Raw genomic sequence first — 21,198 nt, forward strand, 5'->3', positions numbered from 1 at the left:
AACGTACATGCCATTTTAGTTGCAGATAAAATCTTAGTATCCTACATAAATAAGGCATTGTGGAGCTTTCAATTACATCATGATTGACCAATAAATACACGAGTCAAACTTCGAATATAATAGTATAAATGATTTCCAGTGCTGCCTTGCCTCTTTAATTTTCTCTTAAAGTTGCAATTATACTTAAAAAGGAAACCTGCACAGGAAAAGTACTATAAATGCAGAGCTGTGGAAATCAGAACTGCAGTCCCCTACCTTCTGTAAGGCTGCACAATTCAGAAAAATACTTGTTTCATTGGTTTCCCTAACTCAGATCCTAAAAGCTCAAATTAAGTTCTGACAGTAGTGTTACTGGATTCTTGTGAACTCTATCATCATCATCATCAATAAAGGTTTTTGTGCAAAATTCATCTTTCACATACACTTGTGAAAGACTTTCAAAGAGTGGAAAGACGTTGACTAGACACACCAAATACAGATCAAACTTTTAGAAACAGAAGTTTGAGAGCATTTCTCAGAATAAAAATAAATAAAATCACATCCTCCCAAGAGAAAAGACCCTAATAATTTATTTCTGTGTGTAAGTCACTGAAATATTACATTGAATTGGAAAGAGATGTTTCTACACTTCAGCACCCCAGGTTGGCACAGCCTCTTAACACTAGAGTATCAGTAGAAATGTGGAAGGACATTTTTTATAACTAAGAGTAAAAAGGAAACAAGCTGCTTTACAGTTCTGTGCTCACTTCTGAGACACACACCTTTCACCATTATTGTTTTCTTATGAATTTCTTACTAAGTTGTTTTGCATCATATATACTTATTTTGATGTCTCAGTTTTCCCTCTTAAGCTTATTATAAAGGAAAAGAAAAACACAAAAGAAAAGTGCAGGTAAGAAAAAAGGAAAATCACAAGTTGCAAATTAGAAGAATGTTTTGTTTACTCTGAGATAAAAAGAAAGCCTCACAACCTATGAGTTATGTTGTGGTTTTTTTTTGTTTTGTTTTGTTTTTTTTGTGTGTGTGTTGTTTTTTTTTTTCAATTGGCCAATCTGAAAACAGAAAAATGTTAATTATCACCTAGTATTCATGCTTTCCACAAGACTGCATGTTTGTTTCAGGAATCTCATCTATTTTTAGGATTTTTTCAAATATGTTTCTACCCTGAAACATATTTGAAAAAAAAAAACCACAAACAAACAACGACAAAAAATATTTTTGAATCTGCCTTTTCCCTGTGAATCTTCAATGTGTAATATTCTTTCTTTAGTGACAAAGATAACATGTCTGCTCAGCCAGGATATGCACATAAACTAAAACTATTCACTGATGAGAATTAAAGAGGGAGCTTGGAAAGAGTAAAAATAATAGACCAGAGAGCCAAAATTTAACATCACTTCATCAAATAGAACTGCTTTTAACCTTATTTAAGCCAAGCCTTTTTGTAACTTATTACTCTAAGTCTTTCCAGAACTTCAGTTAACCTTCTACGTATCAAAGCCTAAGATGAAGTCAGCTTGTTCCTACCTGATCATCAAGCACTGTTAAATTATAAATCAGCTTTGATCTCCCAGGTGTGAATGTAATATTTCCCTTAGCTGGACTTAGGTCTTCTTCAGCTGGGTTTGGACCATCTTTTATCTGCAAAGAATTGATTTGTCTGATGAGAAGTCTATAAAGCAGGAATACAAATCCAGTGCAAGTACAATAACCAATATGCAGTGTGACTTGCATAACAAATGACTATCTGTTCAGCCATCTCCAACTTACAACTTACATGAACATTCAGTTGTGAAAATCTGCTCTTTTCTGGCAGACAGTGTAAGTCAGAACAACCACTCTGAAGAAATCCCGTATTTCCAGAATAAGAGGAAGAAAACTACTTCCATATAGGCCTATGGGGACTCTTTAGTATATTCTGATGCATAACTGACTCTTTCATATTACAGAAAGGATATTCATGCAAATTCAGTTTGAATCAATAGTATTTCATAATAAATTCCAAGACAAAGTAATAGTACTTACTGGTTTTGTGTCCCTTCTATCTTAACTTGTGATATTAAAGATACTAAATTTAACAGTCAAACTCAAAATACTACAAAGCCTCTTAAAGGTCATATGGGATTTTTTGGTTTTAGAACATTTTGTAAATTATTTTTCAACATACATATATAATGATGTGAGACAGACCTAAGTAATTGTCCAGAGAGTAAGATTTACTGTACCTTAAAACAAACATATTTGCAAAAAATTGCACAGAGAATCATATTCAGTACTTTAACTATTCATGCTATATTTAGTATTAATAAAATCCAGTGCAAAGCTTTTCTGGTTTTGACAGGTCTAGACTAAAGCTTTGAGGTCTAGATTAAAGCCTTACCCTATAGGACCAGGCAACTAGTACAGAAATATCTATATGAAAGATTTTATATATAATTTTAAAGTAAATAATAGAGTCTGAGCTAGATAAGAAAAAGAAAGCAATGAAGTCAGTAATTGTATCACATTCAAATCACATATGTAAATAACAGGATAAGTATTCAACATGATTAATTATTTCAAAAGCTTCATTTGCAGGGGATTCAAGATAGAGATCAAGATACAGATGATTATAGATACAGAAATTCACCAAATCCTGAGCACTCACAGTTCAAAGTTGGGATAATCATTAAAGACTCACGTGAATATTTGTATGTAAAATAAATATTTTTTAAAAAAATTAAAAAAACTTAGATAAGACACTTCTTACATACTTAATATGCATTATTTTCTAGTAATACATACTGATGTTGCCTCACGTACCTTTCTAAATGACAGAATATACTCGGTTTTCTCTAGTACCTCTTAACGTTAAACAGTCAATTAAACAGTCAGATAATTACAGTATTTTCTATATGACGGTTAATATGAATCCCTTTTATGAAACAGATCTACCTAATGTAGATGTAGGTATTTTGTCCTTCTTCCCCTTTTGCAAACACTTCAATAAATTATGATTACAGCCTCTCAGTTTAATCCAACAGACTACTGTATGAAGTCTTTTGGATAAACTCACCTCAAAAGTTATGATGACCGTCCCATAGGTTCCCCTCTCTCTAATTAGAGTGAGCGGCACAAATTCATTTCTGCCCCTGGGCTCATTCACTGTGATTAAGGCAGACTAATGAGGAAGAAAAGGAACAGACAATCAGACACAGATCAAATATCACAGCAGAATGAAGAAACTGTTACCATAGAAATATCAAACTCCCACAGACAAGTTAATCCAATCCGCAAACCAGTCCACTGATGGCATACATTTCCTAGCAACCAATTAGTTCAGCTAATGAAAACCTTAAAAGATTTCAGATAAAAATGTATCACGTAATGCAATTTGTGTGTTTTTGTTGTTGTTGTTGTTTGTTTGTTTCTGTAAATGAACATAGTCAACATACACAAAGCACTGACATATCATCACTGGTATTTTTAGGAGCTCCTACACCCATTAAAAATAGGTTTTCACCATCATGAAGTCGTTTATTAGATAGCTAGCTATAAATGTACTCAGGACAATCATTTAGGTCACTGGTCACTTTTTTAGGCTATTGTAGGTAACAGATTTTGAAGATATCCACAAATCCCAGAAGCAGCTTGGCTTAGTACTGTGGCTCTAACATTTTCTTATGTTCTTATGTTTTTTCAGAGAAGTCCTATACAAAATTATATTGTCAGAATGCTGTCAATAAGGCATAGCTACTCGTTCTACTAATACAACCTCTGTATTATTGCAAATATCATCTGCTGGAGTAACAACAGCATCTTATCCCAGAGGGTGTTATAAAATGCATATATTATGACAATGTTCCCTCAGTAATTGGTAATTAACCCTACTGCAAGAAGCTGTGCCTGCTCTTCAGAGGAACAGGTTTATATTCAGAAGCTACTTCTTTGTTTACATGCTACATTTCAAAACTGAAATAACAGTAGCAATAAAAACAAACCAGATGTAAATTATACACTCAGGTAGAGAGTATTTATACATCCAAACAAGTCTGGAATTTTAACTGTTATAAATTTCCAATAGAAACAAAAATAATATGTCAGAAATACATGCTTATAGATTTACTTCCTTTCATTATCCTTTCAGAAATAAGCAAACTACCCACATTAAAGCCAGAGAAGACTGAAGAATATTCAAACCTGGATGGAACTGGAACTGTTTGTGTGACTCACAATAATCAAATAGTCTTCTTCCTCCACTGCAAAATGTTTCACACGTCTGGTATCCAGAACAGAAAGAGTCTGTATCTGCAAGGGAAATATGAGGGTGACTATGTTTATCTACATATGTATATAAACAAATACATTTTATATTACATTGTATATAGTGAGAAAAAGTACGCATAGAATGTTAAGAATTCCAAAATTATGTATAAAACTATACATGAAATAGCTTTTAAAACTTTATATTTTATATATATATATATATATATAAGCAACTAATTTACAGAATTAACATAACTTATCATACATTTTCCAGAAAATGTTCTATGACTTGATTGCTTGAGAATTTCTTCCCCCACTTCCAAGCAGAGCTACAGGCTGGGAGATGAGTGGTTGGAAAGCTGCCTGGCCGAGAGGGACCTGGGAGTATTGGTTGATAGTCGGCTGAATATGAGCCAGCAGTGTGCCCAGGTGGCCAAGAAGGCCAACAGCATCCTGGCCTGTATAAGAAGCAGCGTGGCCAGCAGGGCTAGGGAAGTGATTGTGCCCCTGTACTCGGCTCTGGTGAGGCCGCACCTCGAGTACTGTGTTCAGCTTTGGGCCCCTTGCTACAGGAAGGACATGGACGTGCTCGAGCGAGTCCAGAGAAAGGCAACGAAGCTGGTGAGGGGTCTGGAGAACAAGTCTTATGAGGAGCGGCTGAGGGAGCTGGGGTTGTTCAGCCTGGAGAAGAGGAGGCTCAGGGGCGACCTTATCGCACTCTACAGGTACCTTAAAGGAGGCTGTAGCGAGGTGGGGGTTGGTCTGTTCTCCCACGTGCCTGGTGACAGGACAAGGGGGAATGGGCTAAAGTTGCGCCAGGGGAGGTTTAGGTTGGATGTTAGGAAAAACTTCTTTACCGAAAGGGTTGTTAGGCATTGGAACGGGCTGCCCAGGGAAGTGGTTGAGTCACCATCCCTGGAGGTCTTTAAGAGACGTTTAGATGTTCAGCTTAGTGATATGGTTTAGTGAAGGACTTGTTAATGTTAGGTCAGAGGTTGGACTAGGTGATTTTGGAGGTCTCTTCCTACCTAGACAATTCTGTGATTCTGTGATTCCCAGGTAATCCTCCCTGCACCCTCAAATGTAAATATATAAAAAATACAAACAATGTAAACAACTAACTATGACAAACTTACATCACTGAAGTTATGTAGTATTTTAGGACACAAAACTAACTCTTGTCACACAGAGTGCTTTTTTCTAAAACATGGCCAGACTGGAGGACCTCCCTTGGTCCTTGCCAACCCATACTATTTTAAGATTTTAAAATTAAAATCGATTTACCCACAACAATCTGTGTCCAGCCATGAATGCATACACACTGTTGTTAGAAGCTCCCTGTGTGGCTCCTCCATGAGTAACCACAAGGTAGGAAGAGGCTCCAATTTGGAAAGACACACAACTTGTAGGATTCCACATACTGAAATTCTGCAAGAAGAATAAAAAAAAAGTAAGATTGTGACTTAAATTCCTTATTAACTAGCATGTCTGGTGTTCAAAAACAAACATTTACCTCAACAGGAACAAATACTCCTTTCCACTGGTAGACAGTAGAAAACAAAGCTGGAGGCATACGCAACAGAACACCGTACAGGATTTCTCTTGAGGTAAAGAAACACCAACCAGATGCTGATTCTTCCACAAAACTTTGCAAGACAGATAGGACACTGATACCACCCCCTGCAATATAGTAAAAAATAAAATAAAATAAAATAAAATAAAATAAAAACACTATTTACTATTATATTACTCTTGATATCTTTTCTAACCCCATTCCCATTATTTACCTCCCAAAGCCAGACCTAGTATGAGAAATGATGAAGTTGTGTCTTAGTATTTGTTATAAGTGTATATAAATACATAGAAATGTTACAATGCTAAGGATATAATGAGAGTTAAGCAGTAAATGTATTTTTCATTCATTACAACTGCACATGGAAGACATATAGGCAATTTGAGTCTGACTCATAATAATTGATCTTGGAATTTAGCTAACAAGAGAATTAGCTAGATAGCAAGTAGTAAAGAAAAAAAAAAAAAAGACAAATTACAAAATGTTCATGTTTTGTTCCCCATTTACAACATGTTCATGTTTTTATTCCAAGACGGTCCCTAAGCACCGTCTTGTCAGAACTAAACTCCAGGAGCTAGACTCTTGCATGTCACATGTCATTTATACTGTGTTAGAAAGATCCTGAGTTACAAGTAGTACGGAACAAATTTTATTACACACACACAAATAAATAAATAAATAAATGGCTAGTGACAATAATGTTCATATTAGCAGCAAAGACAGAAATAGAGATTACTGAAACTGGCAGAAGTGGCTGATGACAAGGTGATTCTTAAGCAGCTAAAGTATTTTATCTACTAAATCTTACATAGGAAAATATTAACTGAATTGTGTCTGAATACTTGAATTTACATTCCCAAGCTACATCTCCTGTATGCTTGGCTACTCTCTTACTATCTCCACTTCTACAAAAGCAGTGGACATTCTCTGTAAAGTGAACGTACTGATGCCAAATGCAGTATCTGATGATGTCTCCCACTCAACGCTCACAGAAACGTTAAGCCCATTACTCCGTGAAACTTTCAAATAAGCTGTAGTGTTGGCTTCTTCAATTATGATGAAATTTGTCCTAAATGTGAGAATCATAAAAATAAGGAAAAAATTATTTTATAGTATATTCATTGCTGTAATAAAAATAAGATTTTTACTGTACAATTCCAGATGCAGAATATACAACAGAAATAAAAAGAAAATATTAATAACAGGTTTCAGTATCTGATGGACTGGTAGCTACATTAATTAGGGTTTCCCAATGATCCTTACTACAATCATGCAAAATCATAGGCAATTCAACAAAATCTTTAAACAGACTGAAATTTAAGTATATTAAATTCACGTAATAAATGTTTAGATAATATTATTATTAAATATTAATATAAATTATTAACTCTAAATATCAATGTATTAATAAAATAGCATACATACATTTTTTATTTAAATAGTAAATTTATTTAATCTGTATGGTTTCAGCTGAATGGTTTTTAAAAATGGCAGTCCATATGTGTCACTTGCTTCTGAAAAACAGCCTTCAGTGAAAGTATATTTTTTACAGGTTTAAAAATGAAAGTAAATTATAAAACGTATGACTTCCTGGACACTGATATGAGGTTTGGAACTTTTAACATGGAATACTATCAGTGGAATATGTAGGCACTAGTGAAGTATTAGTTTATAAAGAAAAATAATAATAAATAAATTGAAATTTTGGATTATGAATAGTCCTTTTTATGCATTTTTCTACTCTTTTGTTTAGCAGTAATAGTATTTCACAATACCTTTCAAAGTTACAGATTTACAAATTGGGTTGCTGAATTTCTTTAATGCGATCCATCAAAAACAAAATTGTAGAGAAATATTATCTCTTTGGAGTATGAGCAACTATCTCCTTTTTACTGATCAGTGTAAAGTACCTATTTCCAACTGTATAGATGCTGAAAAGCCCTAGTGGAGCCTGGTTTTGTAATATTGTAATCATAGTTTCCACTCTCGTGCCTAGTCTGGCTCCTCCAGTTGGATTGAACAGGGTGACAATGAAGTGCTCATCCATTTCTGGTTCTTCATCTAGTACCGCAGAAATATGCAGCGTCTGATAACAAAACAAGCATACAATGTTATTGAGACATGATAACAGATGATGACACAGCTCTATCAGAATGTGCTACCTTTTTTTTAAATTTATTTCACTATAAGGCTTTGGATAGCATAGCAGGAGAAGAGCAGCTCATGAAGCTGGAGAGGACAGAATTGAGGCAAGCTCAGACTGAGTTCAGACTGAGGTTCTAAAGCCATCCATCTAGTGGCCTCCATTGGTGCAACACTAAGATGAGCATATTCACTTTTCGTTGTTGTTGTTCTCTTTTCTTTCTTTTCTCATCCTATGATCCTCTGAAGTTTTTGATCCTAATTTCATACTTTTGTTCTCTATTTATTCCGTACATTTTTGGGTAGTTTATACTCACAACACAGCTATAAGTGTAATCAGTTAAGTTGGTTTTAATTTATTTTAGTTGGCAGCTAAGCTATCTTCAGGGAAACAGGGTAATCTCACTACTGGTGCTGTCAAGAAAGAAAAGGAAAAGGAAAAAAAAAAGCAAGAATAGTGAGAGATTTGAAATACTCTTTCCTCTCGATGCTTCTTTCCCTCTCCTACACCACTGTGGATGAAGATCAGGTCTTCTAAAGGCAATCTCAAACTAGCAAAGAGCAATCTAGAGAAAGCTAAGTGCTTCACTTTCATTTGGGGCTCACTGTCATCCTTCACACTACTCAAACAAGCAAAAAATTTCATAGGTACGCATAGCCTTGCTGTACAAAATAAAAAGTTAGTGATGATGCATTTGGAAATAATACAAAATTTACAATGTTTTATATTTCTGTTCATTTCCACAATAAACCATATTTACCAACTATATTAAGAAGGCTCCAACTTCTTATAGATCTGCTGCATTGTGATTCCAAATGCATCTAAAGGCCAGAAATTGAAAACCAGTGTTTCCAAGAAAAGTTTGTCTCAGTTTCTATCCTATTGCCTGTAATATGCTAACACTAGCTTCACCAGCTTTACTGGCAAAAATAAATAAATCGAATTGTGATTAAACCTTAGAAGAGTCAGGATTCACAAACTTAAGCTAGTTCATTTTGTAGCTGACATTCTTGTGAGGACAGTATAGAGGCAGTGAGCTTAATACTTAAGTTATTTTCCAATCCTAAGACAGACAACTGTTCTACTTTTTGTATTTGTTGCAGCACATTCTGTTTAGTTCAGACTAACTAAAATGTTAAATTACAGAATGGGATTTTTACTTTGATCTTAACTATTAGGCTTGCAAATTATCACTTTAATTTAAAGTAAGTTTGCATTTCAGCTATAGATTGACTACATAAAAAGAACTGTTCCAAAGCACACATGAACGTTATCTATAGTGTACTGTTTTCAATTTACCTCAACCCTTACAAACTAAGAAACACCTAAAGATGAGCCCATTTAATTTTCACACACTTCCACATCAGATAATAACAGGAAATCAGTCACAGCTCATGACTCAATTCACTTTATGAATGAAAGAAGTAGAAAAAATAAACAGAAGATAAAGCACAGACATTTCTGAAATCTTTCCAATATTTCCAAAAAAAAAGCTTCCTAGACTTCTCTGGTAATAACTAGCATATTACCTTGAACCTGACTCCCTCTTCGAGCACAATATATCCTTGAGAAGGGGTCAAATCCATTGTTGCCTCTGAAGAATTAATCTCACTTACAAGATACTGAACAGTCACAGCGCCAAATATTCCCTGAGGTGGTTCTCTGATAATATTCAATACTGCAACACTTTCCATCAAATGGATAGATGTTTGCTCTCTCAGAAAGAAGTGATTGCTGTTATTGAATGACAAAACTCCATGGCCATCATCATTGGCAAGTATAGTAATTGTAGCTTTTGAAAAAGAAATAATGAAAATATTCTTTGGTTAACATAGTAAAATATAAATATACATATATAGTAACATAATACATAACATAAACACAAATACATTCTTCCTTTAGTGTGTATATAATGCTTATGTGTCCATGACATTACCTGAAGAGAATGGGAAGGCATTTCACTTTAACTAGGAAGATCTCTAGACAGGAAGAATATAGTCTCTCCTAGAAAAGGATTATGAACTCTCTAAAAAGACCTCTCAGTTCAGTGAGGTAGTACACATTGAAAAACTCATCTTCGTGCTTTCTGATTCATTGCTTTACATATAAACTTTTTAATTGCACAGATTTCACAGGGATGTTTCAGAACCTTCCAAAGGAGTATAAAGATTCACCATAGCAGGACAATGGTGCTTTCTGAAATATGATTATTCAGAAAAGTGGAATTAAAATGTGTGCCACAGAATTCTAAAGAAATGGAACATTAAAACTAAGTTTTACCTGTTGTGTTCTCCCCTAATTCCAGCCCCAGAGATGGATTTGTTAAAATTAACTGGAACTTCTCATCACCTTCAGGAATCTCATCATCAAAAATCATGACATCAACAGATTTATGCCTTTCTCCATCAGCAAAAAAAAGAGTCTAGCGTTGAAACACATAAAGCACCGAATACTTACATCAGTTAATATCACACAGAAATTTTTGACTACGGTAAACAGAATTCTGTGAAATAGGAAGGAAGGGAAAGCATAGGAAGAGCCATATTCTCTGTTCCTTATAAACTGATTGAATCAGAAATATAAAGGTTCAGCACATTACAGAATGAGGACAAGAAAGAATAATTTATTTTGAAAGTCCTGTTGCAAAAATAGTCTATGAAAAAGTTTGTATGTCTAATCAAAATTAAATTTGAAATCGATGTTTGAAAGTTTACATTTTGCTTTATATTAAAAAATATATTTTTAAAAAAGAAATAAATAGTAAGAATAAGAATATTTTTATTTCATTCTATTTAGATTACCAAAGCAACTGAAACAAGCTGAAACATCTAGCATCACTACTGATCATTCTGCAGAATAATCAAGAAGATATTCTTTTACGGAAGCTGAAAGAATAAAAAGTACTAGATTTAGAGTTGCTTCTTACCCTTGAGGTTACATTAAAATCCAAACCCAGCTGGGCCTCCAAATTTTGGGCATAAAAAAATACAGACACATTGCCATATGATCCTCTGTTTCGGTAAGCCATTACTGTCAGATTCCCATGAGATTCACTAACTTCAAAACTAAAATAAAAAGAATAATTCTCAATGTTCACTGATTATGTTCTTTTGAAAAAGATAGTACATTTTTATTACATTTTCACTCTGAATTATTCCCTACATTATAGTTCTCTAACGCATCCTTTTTACCTTTTTTCTCTTATCTAAATTGAATTAAGTAACATGAGGTTTTTGTTTTGTTTTGTTTTGTTTTTTGCTTACATGAATGGTGAGGCTGGAAGAGTTGATGCAGGCTGGGGAGGTTAGGCAAATTGGTGATATAAAAGGACAACAGTGAAAGTAGTAATAAGTAAAAGAATTCTGATTAGATGAATAGTGAATTTTTGTTTTCAGTGTGGGAATCCCACTTTCTAGTTCAGCTGAATTGAATGATTACTTTACCATCTCAAAGACATGGCCCTATTTTTAACAGGAGTTTTACTTTTAGAAAGAAAATGGGCAACACCAATCACTAATTGGCACAGTAAGTTCTTCAAGGAAGATGAGACTTACTTGGTACCTTCCCATTCAATTACTCCTCTTACACCATCATTAGCATCGATAACAATTTGAGAAGCTAAACCTTCCACATCTAAAAGGCAAAACAGAAAGACAAAAATTAAAGAACAATAAAATCAATTTTCTTGATTTTCAAGAATCACAGAAGCATTTATTCAATCGGTACTAATATTACAGTGTCTTTACAAAAAATGTGTAGGAGAAAATGGGAGTGGGCAAGATAACTGGAAAGAGTCCTTACTACTAGAAGTGCAATAATGCGTCTTGAATTAGCACTGTAATATTTAATAATGCATAAAAAAAAAAAAGACTAAGGAAAATGTAGAAAGTTAAACAGCACATAAAACATTAGAAAATAATAAAGTCTAGATTTGCGATGGAATCTTAATTTGTCTTCACTATAAGTGTTTATTACAATGACATTCAATATTTTGCATTTGCCATTCTGAGTATGAGAAAGACAATGAGGAAGAATAATAAATGATTCAGCATTTCATCTTCTATTTGTGCTTCAGTGCCTCATCATACATTCTAATGGCACACCTCAGATTTCACTACAAATACACAACTATTAATTTATTTGTGGGGTGTTCACATACTGTAATATTCTACTGCTCCATAAAGACATACAGGTATTTACAATTAGCCTGAAATCGTAATTGAATACACTGCAGTGTGAAAAACACCAAATAATAGGTTAATGTCAGAAAAGTCTACTAACTTCAGAGACCAGAACTTTACAGTCAAAACTTAATACTTCTCAGAAAATAGGTTGTTGTTTTTCAGACAACCGCACCACACAACTACCTTAACTTACTTGTTTACTTTTTATAAACTTCAACTTACTTTCTAAAACCAAATTGACTTCACCGAGTCTGCCATAAGTATATTATGTTTAGATCCATATACATTTTTCCATCAATTCAGATAAAACTGAACAAAAGTAGAAGATTATTGCCATGAATCTAAGCCTGTCACTATGAGGTAGAGATGACGATGAGCAATAGCTCTACACAGACAACAGAAGTGTTACTGAGGTTTACAAATCCTGAGGGAGTAATGGCAATCAGAGACATTTCTGCTTCACTCCTGCATTTTCTCATGTCACCCTGAAGTCAGATCTGTTCACCCAGGATCTGTAAGAGTTTGCTCACAGACACACACGCGGACACACGTATTTGAGTCAGGCTATTTCTTCTACCAGAAGAATTCACTGACATGTTATGTGAACACATTTTTTCCTTATGACTTAAAACTATTATTTTCTCATTGTAAGTAAAGCTGACCCAATGCAGTGTCACATCAGTGTTAAATGGTCATGGTTCAAGGAGACAGCCAAAGAGAAAGTGAGACTATACAACACTGTTTAGTTTGGATGAATCTTTCATTCTTATATGCTACTCCTTTCATATTTTAGACTCAACTATTCACAAATCAGCAATGAGTCTTGCAAGTTACCTTTCAATCTGTAACGAATTAACTCAGTCACTTCTATAAGCATGCAAAGAAAAGGGAAAAGAGTCAAAGAAGATGTCTGACATTATATAACTAGTCTTTAGTACCACAGGATAATCCAACAGTTCTTAAAGCTAATGACTACTATTCTACTGAATTCTGAAGAAGCAAAATGAGAAGCAGACTAAGCAAATAATAAAGATCATTGCAAGAGTAGGAAAACCATAAAATATGTTTCCTAAAAGTGATAAAAGAATAAAAACAGACTTTTTTAAAAGAGTGAGCAGAGTAGCCACATAAAGTTTTTTTTTTACTTTTTTTTTCCATTTTGTAGTTTGTAAATGAAAATCAGATGAAAAAATCACCAATAAACTTTTCAAATAATTGTCCTTTCCAACTGATAATTACTAACTCCTCTACGAAAATTAATTTAAATTTTCCCAGAGTTTAAAAAGCAAGAGATTAAGTGTAATAATAAATCTATTTCATATTCTATGATGTTTCTTCTAAATAACCATGTCTCATCTCAGCATAGTTGGTAAGTAAGAGGAATAATGGTAATCTCCCAAGGTAATATAATATAAACCATTAAAAAGGAAAAGTAAAAATAATTTGCTATAAGATGTTTTTACCTAGCTTAGGTGGGGATGACGTTGAATGGTTCATGATGAGTTCCACTGAAGTTAAATTAACCAAGAAGAATTCTTGCACCTCTGGTATATCATCCTGCAAAACACAAATACAGTACATCCTCTTCTCATTGTCCTTTAAGAAACTTCCACAGAAGTCACCAAAAAGGATCACACAACAAGTCTCTAATATTACTGTGACACTAGAATTCATTTTTCTGTTTTCCTGAAATAATTTTATTGGGTCTGAAACTGATTATCGTGGAAGAATTAAGTAAGACATTATATATCATGAAAAAGATCCTGTGGTGACGCTAAACTATTCTTGCAAATAAATTACTGACCGATTTTAGAGGCATGTATCTCCAGCAATGAAAAAGTATGAGCCTGTAGCCAGCCATGAAGCACACTGTTCTAAATACTACTAGATAGTTGGTAAAGTTTTAATGAGACAACTTTATTACCTTTAGACAGAGGTAGAGCTGCTTTCTGTGACTATTTGATCCCTTGTGATTTTAATATTAAGATTGAAACCATCTTTCTAAATGATAGTGAAATATAACACAGGGCTTCAAATAATGGCTGCAAGCTTTAGTTCCCAAAATATTACCCTTTTGAAATCATACAGAAAAGTACAGAATTAAAGGGTTTAGAGGTTACCTCTAGAATAGTAATATTTATGGCAACTGATGTTTCTCCTTCTTCTAAAATCAGTGAGCCAGAAGCAGGTACATAATCAGCTCCTGGTTCAGCCACAGTCTCTTCTGTCTGATTACTTACAGTGAGCAATCCTGTAACTGTGGCATAAGTAACATTGATAGTACCTGTTTAATTTGTGAGGAGAAAAAAAAAAAGAAAAAAAAAATTGTTTTTCAGTTCTTATATAATGTTCACTGGAATGGATAAAGACAAGAGATCAAATTCTCATCCACAAAATAAAAAGACTAACTGCAAAACAGAAGGATTAAAAGAGTTATCCAAAGTACATTGGAGCTAGTGTACCTTTGTTACCGTTATCAATATGCCTTCAATTTGACCTTTGCTGACTTGTCTGTCTGCATAGGACTCAAAAATCATTGGGTCCAAATGCATCCAGAAATTTGAAGTTCTGTGGACCATAAATATGAAATTGCTGAAAGACTAACTGGGACATCTCATGTACCATTAATATGAGTTTTTGCAACAAGGACACTTTTTGGGAATGACAGATATCTAAGAAAGGCTCTAAAGACAGTGCTGGGAAACACAGATTAATAAATCTAGATACTTTCCTGGGTAGATTGACAAACTTCAATAGAGAACAAAATTAGGGGACACATGGATAAATATTACCAAGCAGAAAAGTTATACATTATAGTTTTGAGAATAAAGCCACCTCTCGCTAATCTGGTAGGGTAAGTCAAGTGGCAAACATAAGGAGTATGAACCTGAAATAAAATGATAGATGAAATTAAAAGCTGCTCTATATGAAATAAAATGTAAGAGATAAAAGAGTCCTAATTAATAAATAAGTAACGATGCTTATTTTAATTCAGTGAGAGATCTTGCACTTACTATGAACAATTATCTTAAAACATTAGTTTACTGAATAGTGTTCAAAGAGTACACTAGAGTATGGACTGGTATTAAAAAATAAATGGAAAAATAGTGTCATTAAAATGTCTCTAAAACTCTCTGGTGTCTCCAGATCTTGAAAAGCACTGTAAATGTTACTTCATTTCAAAACAAGTATGGCAAAAGAAACAGCCAGATTATCACCGAGGTGTAAATATAGTCCAAAAAGGCAAATAGGAAATTATTATACATGTTTTCTCACAACATAAGTTGCTATTTTCAGGCAACAAACACAAGATTCATTTTTTTTTTTCATGAAGCACACTATTGTATTGTAGAATTGAATACTATATAGTTTAAAGGATGTTAATGGATAAATTGATTCAAAGAGGAATCAGAAATTGTCAGAGGAGACATAAATTGAATTCAATGGTCTGGACACAACTTTTTCCATGTGACATTCCTAAGGTGCTGACTTCCTGAAATTCAGAGAAAAAATATGTGGGATGTGTGTACATGTCACTTTTCTCATGTTTTTTATTTTTTCTGAAGAGACTAATGCTTTGAGACAGACTCATTAGACAAAAATATGGTAACCTTAATAGCCACCTGATTGTTACAGCTTTCAGATCCCTTGCTGTATTAATGAGGATTATGACTCTAGTAATAAGTAATATTTAGTTTCCAAGTCTGCAGAAAGAAGCTTAGAAGTTCTGAAAAAAATACCAACTGTAACAAAGATTTTTCCAAACTTTCATTATCATGGCTTTTATTTGCCTAATGATAAGCAAAACAAAACTTCCTTTCTCTTGGAGTTGTTATACAGACCTAGAGATCCAAATTCTCTGTTAATAAAAAGCTGAATTGTTTTGTTTTCTTCTGGGATTAAAACCACCCTGGATGTGGAAGCAAAATTCAAAATTCCATGTGGTTCATCACTAGCTTCTACTGTTAGAACAGCTTCATATCCTTGACTATCCAAAACAGCAGCACCTGTAGAAGAAACTCCTGCAAGAGAATCAGTGGACTGCAGTGAATGAAGTGTTATGCAACTAATATTTTTGTCTTACATTATTGTTAATATTACATTTAAATAACGTTCAGTAGCCATGCAAATACCACGAAACCAAAGCTCACTGAAGTATGTGGATGGTGTGGGACCTACACACATATATATACTTACATTCTATAACAAATAGAAACAGAAATTTTATGCATACCAAGTACAAAGTCACAAAAATGTATTAAAAAATAAGAAAACTTAACAGGCCAGTGCCAAATATCAACTTCCCTATATTTTAAAAGGAAATAAACCATTTTCCCAGGAAGTACCTCCAAAAGCTTAAAACTATATTCCACTTCACAATCATTACATCAATAAACTGATATGTTTTCCAACTATTGCTTTGATGAATAATTTTGCTCATCCCGTTGGGCCACAGTGACTCTCGGAAGTTGATAAGGCACCTCGCAGCAACACAATCCATGTCAAGTTAGTTTGGTGTTTGGACATTAATTTCAGTTTGAAAAAAGGTATTTCAGAACGGATGCAGTTTAAGGCTTCTTTTCTCACTATAATTTTAATGGCAAGAATAAAATATTCTGACCACCTTGAATTCAGGGACAGATCAGTAAGTCTGCAGCTTGACAAGATTGTTTAAAAAGATAAAAATATCTGCATGTTTCATGGCAACTCTATCCATGACATATTAGTAAACTCAGTTTGCATTAAGATTAAGGGAAGAAACAACCATTGAATTAAATAGGCAGAGTTAAATCAGGATTGAAAACCATTTAAGTGTATTTGTGGAGACACGGTGGGATTTATATATACATACATAAGGACCAAGCCTATTTCAATAAAATGTTAATGAACTTTGCGTACTTTGCACCAGCTGCAGTTTGCTCAGTCCTATACCTCCAAAATGAAATAATAAAATTAAAAATATTATATTATTAAATGGTATTTTTAAGATGTAGCTGGCTATAGTTCTGCATTACCTTCTGTTTTGATGTTGTATAGGATGACTTGGTATTCTTCTTTTTCTTCAGGAATATGGTCATCCAGCAGATCAACATACAATGTTGTATTCAACGTCCCCTATTTGTTTTAAGGGTAAATTGATTAGCCATTATTTTATAAAACACAAGTGATATCATAATGACAAGTATTTTGAACAATTTCTTTAAGAAGAGTTAAGTATCAAGAATTGTAAGCTCCCTCCAGTTTGTAAGTCAAAAAGTGAGAAATTAAATAATCAAACCAAGAAAGAAGGACTGTTGAAAAGGCACACTTTTTCTCAGATCAGTTCTAATCACACTATTTTCCTGTAGCCAACATCACTGTTTATGGACTTACCTCAGGAAAAAAAAGTATTCCAGAATAGTTTGCAAAATTTTGTTTTACATTATGTCCTACTATCTTCCACTCAACAGTAACATTTCCCAGTCCTGGAGGAGTTCTTACGATGTGGAATTGTAATTGTTCTCCTAGGAATAAAGGACAAGATGCAGTGTTTCAGGGTCTCCTCTTCTACATGTTGGTTATAAAAATGAGAGGTCAAAAACATGCATCACACAGTTAAAGTATTTTTCCTGAAAGATATTGCTATTTTTGTCAGTTTGAATTTCACAGTAGTTATATACCACATTCACTTTTAATGCTGAAAAGAAAAACCTAAACTTAAACTCTTCTAGTTTTTTTTTTTCTGTTTTTAGTTCACACTTGGAAATAATTATGAACATATGAGGGAACTTGGTATAGATGAATAACTTAGAAAGGGAATGTTCATGAAAACATGCGCAAACATTAGAGCAATACAAGTCTGTAAACTGTACAAAACAGTAACTACTGTATGTACCAACAATAATAGTAGTTTTCTACAACAGTTCCCTGGAAAGAATACACATTATCTGAACATTTGCACTGTCTTGTGACTTTATTCAATGCATGCAGAAAAAAATGCTTATAATTATCTGTAAGTTCCATTTATGTGAGTTCGAACTTACAAATATGGTCACTGTTAGAAAACAAAACATTCAGAAAATGTTAATAATTTCTTATAATCTCAGAGGTAATCAGTATTGCTGGACAATGTGCATATAAAGGAAGCAAATACTATGGTATTTTGCACATTTATAACATTTAACCCCAAAGGCACTTTAATTAAAAAGAGTAGACCTCTTAGTAGGCTTTGTAAAATGTGGAAATTGTTTTATATTCACAAGTTTTTCACAAAATTTCCATTAAATATTTTAAATGTGGACATGTGAAATTAGCATGTTATATCAACATGGAATAGATCAGTAGGCAATATTTTGCAAAACATTCACAATAGAGGACAGATGGTTATTTATAATAGGTAGGTACATGGCATTCATATTTCATATGCATTTTTCAGGTCCACAGAATTTAAGTTCAACAGCACATTTTGTCCTGCATTGGCTTTCAGAGACATGAAATATGCAGAAATCTACAATTCTGAGATTTTTGAAAACAATACATGAGATTTCTTTTGCTTATTGAAGAATTAACAAAACATAAGATAATGTTATAATAACATTATGCTGCCCAACTAGTCCCTTTGATTATGCAATTTAGAGAGCAGCAACTTAGGATGCTGTCTTGCTATTCTACTGTATTACCTTACAGAATTGTACAGCATTGTACAGCTAAAACTGGCAAGAAAAATCTGAAAATTTTCTAGTTACATTTATTTTTTGTAAGGAAGAGTCAGAGATATGCATGTATATTGGCTACCAATGAAAGAGAAAGGAATTCTTAACTTCAAGAGCCCTTAATATACTTAAATAAAATTTAATATTGTAAAGAAGTAATACAAAAACTGTATACACCCATTTTCAAATACATAAATGTGCTATTCAGCCCCAACATTTCAAACTTCAGTTAAGTCTCAGAGATGTCAACATTGATGTCGACATTGATGTCGACATCTTTGGCTTAAGTTGGTCCATGTTGCTTCTAAGAAAATTAAGGAATTCAAAATTTATTGATATCACAAGGATTCCACTTCTACAGTCAAATATCTGGATGGTAGACTCCCAATTTACAGGTTCCTCTGAGGCTAAATCATTACAGTGTTTAACACTGCACTGCAATCCACTATGTTCTATTTGAGAATTTTGCATATCCATTACAAAGAAATAAAGATTTAAAAGAAAAGTGGTTTCAATGGTTTAGTACCATTGGGAAAACACACACACACACAAATAAGGCAAAGCTTATTTCAATATATCTCTATAAGTTATAATGAATTTTCATTGAAGACTGGGAAAAATGCTTTATGATATAGAAAGCTGTTCCACTATGTCCTGGTTCCAGTTAGGACAGAGTTAAGTAGCTCATAGTAGCTGGTAGGGTGCTATGTTTTGGATTAGGATGAGAAGAGCGCTGATAACATGCTGATGTTTTAATTGTTGCAGAGCAGTGTTTACACCAGGCCAAGGACTTTTCGGCTTCTTGCTCTGTCCTGCCAGCGAGCAGGCTGGGGGTGCAGCAGGAGCTGGGAGGGGACAGACCCAGGACAGCTGACCCAAACTGGCCAAAGGGGTATTCCATACCATCTGACGTCATGCTAAACAATATATAGGGGTGGCTGGCCGGGGTGGGGGGGCCGGCTGCTCGGGAATAGGCTGGGCATCGGTCAGCGGGTGGTGAGCAATTGCATTGTGCATCACTTGTTTTCTTACACATTATTATTGTTAATACTATTACCATTATCACTATTATTATTATTATTGTTATTATTATTTTCCTGTCTTAATAAACCGTCTTTATCTCAACTCACAGGCTTCACTTTCCCGTTTCTCTCCCCCCATCCCAGAGAGGGAGGGGGGAGGGTGAGCGAACGGCTGTGTGGTGTTTAGCTGCCAGCCGGGTTAAACCACAACAGTCTTTTTGGCGCCCAACGTGGGGCCCGAAGGGTTGAGATATCGACAAATCTGACCAGAGTGTGTTAAACTAAAATTGGTATAAGTATTGGACCTGCTTAATAGTTGCTAGTCACGATGTTGATTGCCTTAATCTCCAGTCTGCTGTACCTGTATTCCAAATTGAGTTTTATGGTGCGTTACTTTCTGTATGTGCTCCCTGTTGCACTGTTTATCCTTTCCGGGCCCTGGTTTAAGATTGTTATGGTACTGTGCGGTGTAACAATGGCTTATGAAATGATGAAATATCTGGTCACGACTTTAACCTGGTATTTGTACTCAGCACTGACGTCGACTCTATACTTTGGAACCCATATCTCGGAAACTATTAGCAATTACACCTATTGCCTGTTTTCGTTAGGGAGCCAATCTGTGAAGGGGACAGGGGAAGACATGTTTCCCTACCTGTTCACTCTCCCTTTCTCCTTCACCACCACCCTCTTATCCCCCGAGTTAGTTACGGTGGTTCTCCGAGATGTTGAATATCCTTGGGATACTCAGACCAGCCTGCTCTTGTTGTTATGTCTCCTGAATGCGCTTCAGATTTTGTGGAGGGTTAAACAACTACTTAGGAATCTCATCCGGAGATCTGTCTTGAGGCGGGATAGTTGCGAGTGGCAGGGAGTGTGGGAGGATATGGGCAGGTTTCTAGAGCAGTGGTCACCTCCAGTGTTTTGGACATTCACCCCTGAACAACTGCAAAATCCTAAAAAGCTGGCAGAATGCTTGAAAAAAAGGTGTCATGACTCTGGCAGTTCCAAAGTGACACAAATCACTGTAGCGTGCTGGGGTCTGGCTTGTGCCTATCGAGCTGCAATTGATGTTATTAGCAACCTAGCTCCTGCAGCCGCTCCAGTTCCAGCTCCTGCAGCTACTCCAGCTGCAGCTCCTGCAGCCGCTCCAGTTCCAGCTCCTGCAGCTACTCCAGCTCCAGCTCCTGCAGCCGTTCCAGCTCCAGCTCCAGCTCCTGCAGCCGCTCCAGTTCCAGCTCCTGCAGCTACTCCAGCTCCAGCTCCTGCAGCCGTTCCAGCTCCAGCTCCAGCTCCTGCAGCCGCTCCAGTTCCAGCTCCTGCAGCTACTCCAGCTCCA

The 21,198-nt window shown here is 34.8% G+C and overlaps 1 pseudogene across 1 annotated transcript in view; it reads right to left on the reverse strand.

Annotated features, from left to right (window-relative positions):
* Positions 1 to 21,198, reverse strand: part of LOC310890758 (adhesion G-protein coupled receptor V1-like) — a 90,194-nt pseudogene that overhangs the window by 5,948 nt on the left and 63,048 nt on the right. The window contains exons 33-48 of the transcript in view: positions 17,519 to 17,649; positions 17,161 to 17,260; positions 15,988 to 16,167; positions 14,266 to 14,429; positions 13,609 to 13,702; positions 11,516 to 11,594; positions 10,888 to 11,026; positions 10,242 to 10,383; positions 9,491 to 9,753; positions 7,729 to 7,904; positions 6,763 to 6,887; positions 5,759 to 5,925; positions 5,530 to 5,673; positions 4,180 to 4,287; positions 3,056 to 3,160; positions 1,528 to 1,641 (exon numbers count right to left, since the gene is read on the reverse strand). The product of the transcript in view is annotated as an adhesion G-protein coupled receptor V1-like (transcript). The remainder of the gene's footprint in view (positions 1 to 1,527; positions 1,642 to 3,055; positions 3,161 to 4,179; positions 4,288 to 5,529; positions 5,674 to 5,758; positions 5,926 to 6,762; positions 6,888 to 7,728; positions 7,905 to 9,490; positions 9,754 to 10,241; positions 10,384 to 10,887; positions 11,027 to 11,515; positions 11,595 to 13,608; positions 13,703 to 14,265; positions 14,430 to 15,987; positions 16,168 to 17,160; positions 17,261 to 17,518; positions 17,650 to 21,198) is intronic.

This window comes from Anser anser (genome assembly GCF_964211835.1).
Source record: "Anser anser genome assembly, contig: HAP1_SCAFFOLD_187, whole genome shotgun sequence".
NCBI classification, from domain to species: domain Eukaryota; kingdom Metazoa; phylum Chordata; class Aves; order Anseriformes; family Anatidae; genus Anser; species Anser anser.